Genomic DNA, 7,766 nt, shown 5'->3' with positions numbered 1-7,766 from the left:
CATAGGCTTGGTTCATCCTTTTTTCTAAAGTAGTGATTCTCTGCTACTGTACTCATAGGTGTTTATGCACAAAAAGAATGTATATGTGATTTATATTTGGATTCACAAATCTACCTGATGCTCCATACTTGTTATTTTGTTATTTAGTTTCTTTATTCCTCCTTGGGATAATAACCAACAACTAATCTTAATTAGTGTAAAATCCATTTGAATACTCTCTTCTTCTCTTCATTGCTCACTAATTTTCTGTGGACTCTCATCCACGATCCAGGGTGTACTACGTCACTAAGTGGCAATTGTTTCACCTTGCCTAACGTGAAAAGCAGATCCACACACTATATGGCTTTATCTTTCAAAAAATCTCCCAATCCTACCATTCCTATATAGGTGCACTCTCATTGGTAGATAGCCTCTCTACTATCATACCACGCTGCTAATGCCCGATCTCGTCCGATCTTGGAAGCCAAACAGCGTCGGGCCGGGTTAGTACCTGAGAGGAGACTCCCTGGGAATACTCGGTGTTGTAGAGTAGGGACTATTCCCCTTCTCTTGAAGGGTGGACACCAACAGCAGTATCACCACTAATTGTTCCCCTTTCTCTTTCTTCCTAATTTTTTCTTTACTCTCAATAGCGTTCTGGTACGCCAACACATACATCTCTAACTTGTGCTACATGATTAACGGGTGAATAGCAATTTGTCTAGTATTGACCCTATCTAAGTGGTCCCTTAAAGACACAAAACTGACCTCCCTGGTTGGTCTCATCAATACAGAATATCTGTACTGGTCAGGAGAAACGGGTGTCAGACTATCAGGTGTCTGCAGCCTTTCTAATCCTTCTCGTGTGATTAACAGACCAGAACATTTTAAATATTTTCTCACACTTTTCTTATTTCTCACATTTTTCTTTGGATCTCAGAGGGGTGCGCCCACACAAGAGCTTTCTTTCTCTCCTCTTGTCAGGACTCCATGGGTCTACCAGATGGTTTATGTGTTTCCACCTCTTCCACTGATCCCAAGAATTCTCAAGAGAATAAAAAGGGAAAAGGTTCAAGCAATTCTCATTGCTCCGAATTGGCCAAGAAGGGCCTGGTACGTGGATCTACTGGAGATGCTCTGTCGAAGTCAGAAAAAGAAGACAATACAAACCACACACAGATTGGTGCTTCTCGGTGGTTGCGTAAGGACGCAATTGACATATATGGATGCACCATGCTTCTTTACCGTACATCATGCATAGAGTCGCACAGCGTCCGTGGTGGGTGTATATACGGTAAAAGGTGCAATCACTGAGAAACGCCATAAAGATGCACACAGACACAATTCATACAACACATAGATTACACATATACAAAACATGTTAAGCACCAGACATGTATTATATGGTATTTATATAATAGAGTGTAAAACCAGATATATATGTATTATTGAACGAGTTAATTATCTCATGCTTAGTGTCAAAATGATCAGGAGACTGTGTAGATTAATTTGATACAGTAGCTATGTGTAAATTGTAGCACATTGCAACGATTAGTTATGATAAAATGTATGAAATCTAAAGTCACTCTTGTGAGAACAAAGAACTTCCTGAAGAAAGCATGTGTGCAGAAAACCAGTGGCTAACCCCTATAACTGCATCTTGAAACTGGACATTGCTTGCATATGAACTGACCAATAACACACAATGAATGAGAGACCTCTCTCCCCTGGACCAATAGCAGAAGACTCAGCTCCAGACATGTACCTTCCCCAATAAATAGTATATAAGTATTTCCACTCACCCAGGAAGTTCTGTTGGTGCTGATTCTAAAATGGAGACGACTGTCCACTGAGCATGGGGTGACATATACTGGCTGTAACTGATTCTTATGTAACTGTAACACTGTAACCCTGTCTTTATATATTTATGTCATACTGAATGATATACTGTACATATGTTATTTTGTATGCATAACTTTTAATATCAAATATATATATATATATATCTCTGAGCGTTGGACCTCAGTATACAATGTGTGCGACTGCTTGCTTTCTCTTAAGGGACATAGTGCTGCGACGTTCAGCACACTTTTATTGTATTTGGTAATAAGATGCGCCTTGCGTCCGCAGTATATATTAACGCTGGCATTGAAATGTTTATTTAAAATAATGGAAATTCACAGCTAGAGGACCCGTGGCCTCTACCTCTTTGAGAGGATCTTCCGACGGCATGGAAGTTGAGTGTCAAATTTTAGCCCAGGAAGGCATTCCGAACAAGGTTATTCCAACCCTGATCCAAGCCAGGAAAGGGGTAACGTCTAAACATTACCACCGTATTTGTAAAACAGGAAATTTCCTACAGTGAAATTTCAACTGGGACGTTTTCTCCTTTTTCTACAGTCGGGTGTGGATGTGGGCCTACGTTTGGGCTCCTTAAAGGTCCAGATTTCGGCCTTATCCATTTTTTTCCAGAAGCAATTGGCTTCCCTCCCTGAGGTTCAGACGTTCTTAAAGGGTGTTCTGCACATCCAACTGCCCTTTGTGCCTCCCACGACACCTTGGGATCTTAACGTGGTGTTGCAGTTCCAACAATCGGAAGACCATTACACTGTTGGCCTTAGCTTCTGCAGGGGGTGTGTCGGAACTGGGGGCGTTGTCTCACAAAAGCCCCTCTTTGATTTTTCATGAAGATAGAGCTGACCTCAGAACGCGTCAGCAATTTCTTCCTAAGGTGGTGTCTGCATTTCATATCAACCAACCTTTTGTGGTTCCGGTGCTTACTGACACCTCTGCTACCTCAAAGTCCTTGGATGTTGAGAGCGCTTTGAAGATCTATGTGAAGCGTACAGCTTATCACCGGAAATCTGATTCGCTGTTTGTTCTTTATGATCCCAAGAAAATTGGGTGTCCTGCTTCAAAGCAGTCTATTGCCTGCTGGATCAGGCTTACTATCCAGCATGCTTATTCATCGTCAGGATTGCCGGTTCCTAAAATACAGGCCCACTCTACTAGGTCGGTGGGTTCTTCCTGGGCGGCTGCCCATGGTGTCTCGGCTTTACAGCTCTGCCGAGCAGCTGCTCGGTCGGGTTCGAACACGTTTGCTAAGTTCTACAAGTTCGATACTTTGGCCTCTGAGGACCTTCAGTTTGGTCAATCAGTTCTGCAGGAACCTCAGCACTCTCCAACCCGGTTTGGGAGCTTTGGTACATCCCCATGGTACTATTGTGGACCCCAGTATCCTCTAGGACGCAAGAGAAAATAGGATTTTAATTACCTACCGGTAAATCCTTTTCTCGTAGTCCGTGGGACAGTGTTTCCCAACCGCAGTCCTCAAGGCACACTAACAGTCCTGGTTTTAGTGATATCCAGGCTTGAACACAGGTTGCTTAATTAGTACCTCAGTTATTTTGATTTAACCATCTATGCTGAAGCCTGGATATCACTAAAACCTGCACTGTTTGTGTGCCTTGAAGACCGTGGTTGGGAATGTCTGCCGTAGGGGATACTAGGTGCCCGCCCAGTGCTTTGTTTTTCCTGCACTGTTACTTTGTTAAGTAATGTTGTTGGTTTAGCTGTTGCTGTTCCTGTTCAAGCTTGGTTAGCATGGCTTTCCTCTTGTTTGTGTGTGCTGGTTCGAATCTCACCACTGTTATGTTACATCCTTCCTCAGGATATGTCCGTCTCCTCGGGCACAGTTTCTAGACTGAGTCTGGTAGGAGGGGCATAGAGGTAGGAGCCAGTGAAAACTATTGATTTCTTAAAGTGCCCAAGGCTCCTAGTGAACTCGTCTATACCCCCATGGTACTAATGTGGACCCCAGTATCCTCTACATACTAAGAGAAAAGGATTTACCGGTAGGCAATTAAAATCCTGTTTTTTACACAATGGCTATCAGCATGGCACCCACTGCACAGGGGTGCGGGGGACAGTGCCAGGCTTCAGCCCTGGCCCTTGGGTGCTCTGGAGTAGGGCCCCCTTTATTGTGGGGGGCTCACTCCCCTGGGTGCCCTCGCCGGGGCTTACTGGTTGGGGGGTTGATGCTGCAGATGCAGGGAACAATAAAAATGTGTCCCCTGGCTGTAGCATAGTGGAGCCTGGTGCTGGTTCAAAAAATACAGGGGACCCCTATGTCTTTTTTCCCCCCTGTATTTTTGGAACCAGGACCGGACCAAGAGTCCGGTGTTAGTTGTTAATATACGGGGAACCCCTACTCAATTTTTTCCCTGTATTTTAGCAACCAGGACTAACTTAAAGAGCCCAGGCTGGTTATGCTTTGGGGGGAACTGAACCGTTTTGTTGTTGTTGTTGTTGTTGTTGTTTTTTAAATTGAAACACTTTCCTGACAGATGCATGCATGGATCTCACTGATCTGTGCATGCTTCTGTCAAACTCGTCAGCTTGAAGCTGGTCTATTTTTTGGAGAGTTTTTGGTAATGTTTTAGGTGCGAATTGTAAACTTGCATTCTGTTACATTGCCTGAGTTGTATGTGTGCAATGGCAAAACATCTGGATGTGAGTTTTGCCATTGCGAGTTTTGGTATTGAAGGAACCATGCCAGTTTGCATGTTCCCGCACCCTATTACATTGGTCGGGTTTGCAAAATGTACAAGTTTAGCGCTAAACTCGCACATTTGTACAAACTCGCACCCATTACATCCTGCCAACTATATCTTTAGTTTCAGTATAGGGGCATTCAAGCTGAGGAATGCAGTAGTGTTGAAATGACTTAAGCTGGACACCCACTTGAGTGATGGGTATTCGTTCTGATAACGGAATGAATGCCCATCAGCCCAGATTATCCATACACATTGGAGCAATGTTAATGAAGGACGGAACAATGATATTCCATCAGGGACTTACTTATGCCACATAAAGACAAAAGTGTTGGATTTTTTGAAGGCTGACTTTGCAAAAATGGAGAGATGGGTTAGCTATTAATTGGCAGATTGGAAGAACTTGGAAATAGTGCAAGAGAGATGGGTAAAATGTAAAAGTGCAAACTCAAGGACACCTTTGTATCAAAAGGGTTAGGAATTTTTTAAGTATATAAATGAAAGGAGAAAATCTAATGGAGGAATAATAACACTTAAGACAGAGTGGTTGAGGGAGACAAGGTAATAGCAGATCATATAAATAATAATTATTAGTATTCAGTATAGGAGATGGGAAGGAGCCACAGTTATATTGCAGGGACAATCATAAAAATGAGGTAGATGAAAATAAATTTACAGAGGAAAAGGTCCTAACAGAACTCTCAAAAATCAATAGGGCCAGATGGAATACATCCAAAGATACCTAAAGGGGTGCTGGTAGCACCATTAAAATAATTATTCAACCAATCACTAGCTACAAGAGCAATTCCGGAGGACTGGAAAAGAGTGAATTTAGTACCACTGCACAAAAGTGGAAGCAAGGAAAAAGTAAGTAACTACAGACCAGTGAGCCTTACATCAATAGTAGGTTAAGTAAAGGAAACACTATTAAAATAAAGAGTTGTGGAGTATCTTAAATCTAACAATTTACAGGTGAAACTCGGAAAATTAGAATATCATGCCAAAATTCATTTATTTCAGTATTTCAACTTAATAGGTGAAACGAATATATAGACTCATTACATGCAAAGTGAGATATTTCAAGCCTTTATTTGTTATCATTTTGATGATTGTGGCTTACAGCTTAAGATAACCCCAAATCCAAAATCTTAGAAAATTAGAATATTACATAAAAGCAATAAAATAAGGATTTTAAATACAGAAATGTCGGCCCTCTGAAAAGTATAATCATGCATATGTACTCTACTTGGTTTGGGCCCCTTTTGCATGAATTACTGCCTCAATGCGGCGTGGCATGGATTCTATCAGCATGTGGCACTGCTGAGGTGTTATGGAAGATCAGGATGCTTCAATAGCGGCCTTCAGCTCTTCTGCATTGTTCGGTCTCATGTCTCTCATCTTTCTCTTGCAAATGCCCCATAGATTCTCTATGGGGTTCAGGTCAGGTGAGTTTGATGGTCAATCCAGCACAGTAATCCCACAGTCATTGAACCAGGTTTTGGTACTTTTGGCAGTGTGGGCAGGTGCCAACTCCTGCTGGAAAATGAAGTCAGCATCTCCATAAAGCAAGGAAGCATGAAGTACTCTAAAATGTCCTGGTAGACGGCTGTGTTGACTCTGGACTTAATAAAGCAGAGTGGACCAAAACCAGCAGATGACATGGCTCACCAAATCAACACAGACTGTGGAAACTTCACACTGGACTTCAGGCATCTTGGATTGTGTGCCTCTCCATTCTTCCTCCATACTCAGGGACCTTGGTTTCCAAATGAGATGAAAATTTGCTCTCATCAGAAAAAAGGACTTTGGACCACTGAGCAGACCAGTTCTTTTTTTCTTTAGCCCAGGTAAGACACTTCTGACATTGTTTGTTGTTCAGGAGCAGCTTGACAAGAGGAATACATTTGAAGCCAATGTCCAGGATCTGTCTGTGTGTGGTGGCTTTGATGCACTAACTCCAGCCTCAGTCCACTCCTTGTGAAGCTCCCCCACACTTTTGAATGACCTTTTCCTGACAATCCTCTCCATGCTGCGGTCATCCCTGCTGCCTGTGCACCTTTTTCTTCCACACTTTTCCCTTCCACTTAACTTTCTATTAATGTGCTTTGATACAGCACTTTGAGAACATCCAACTTCTTTTGCAATTTCCTTTTGAGGCTTTCCCTACTTGTGGAGGGTGTCAATGATGGTTTTCTGCACAACTGTCAGGTCTTCTCCATGATTGTCAATTGTACTTATCCAGACTGAGAGACCATTTAAAGCACGGCTGGCCAAACGAGTCCTCGAGATCTACCAACAATTCACATTTTCCAGACCACCTAGCTAGTGCACAGGTGTATTCATTACTAATTAAGATGTGCTGCATTCATTCCTAACTGATAATTCTACAGATCTCCAGGAGGCCTGGAAAATAGGATTTTAATTACCCACTGGTAAATCCTTTTCTAGTAGTCCATAGAGGATGCTGGGGTCCATATTAGTACCATGGGGTATAGACGGGTCCACTAGGAGCCATGGGCATTTTAAGACTTTAATAGTGTGGGCTGGCTCCTCCCTCTATGCCCCTCCTACCAGACTCAGTCTAGAAACTGTGCCCGGGGAGACGGACAACTTCGAGAGAAGGACTTAACACAGATAGTGGCGAGATTCACACCAGCTTACACATACAAGGCAAACCAAGCTAACCAGCTTGAAAACTCAGCAACAGCTGAATGAGAATACTTAACCAAGTACAGTACTTAACCAAGAACAAAGCAGTACTGAACCAAGTAACCACTGCAGGATCACAAAGCGCTGGGCGGGCGCCCAGCATACTCTACAGACTACGGGAAAAGGATTTACCGGTAGGTAATTAAAATCCTATTTTCTCTAACGTCCTAGAGGATGCTGGGGACTCCGTAAGGACCATGGGGTATAGACGGGCTCCGCAGGAGATAGGGCACCTAAAAAGAACTTTGACTATGGGTGTGCACTGGCTCCTCCCTCTATGCCCCTCCTCCAGACCTCTGTTAGATTCTGTGCCCAGAGGAGAAAGGGTACACTGCAGAGAGCTCTCCAGAGTTTTCTGTTTTAAAAGAATCTTGTTAGGTTTTTTATTTTCAGGGTTCCTGTTGGCAACAGGCTCCCTGCATTGTGGGACTGAGGAGAGAGAAGCAGGGCTGGCTTTACGGTTGGGCTCTGTTTCTAGGCTACTGGACACCATTAGCTCCAGAGGGTGTCGGAACACAGGTCTCA

At 43.2% G+C, this 7,766-nt stretch overlaps 1 pseudogene; it reads left to right on the top strand.

Moving 5' to 3' along the window:
- The first annotated feature begins 412 nt into the window (after nt 1–412).
- On the top strand, nt 413–530 carry LOC134939004 (5S ribosomal RNA; annotated as a pseudogene).
- Nucleotides 531–7,766: the final 7,236 nt, after the last annotated feature.

This window comes from Pseudophryne corroboree, chromosome 6, assembly GCF_028390025.1.
Source record: "Pseudophryne corroboree isolate aPseCor3 chromosome 6, aPseCor3.hap2, whole genome shotgun sequence".
Classification (NCBI taxonomy): Eukaryota; Metazoa; Chordata; class Amphibia; order Anura; family Myobatrachidae; genus Pseudophryne; species Pseudophryne corroboree.
The sequence above is the reverse complement of the archived record's forward strand: the minus strand, read 5'-3'. Positions and strand labels throughout refer to the sequence as shown.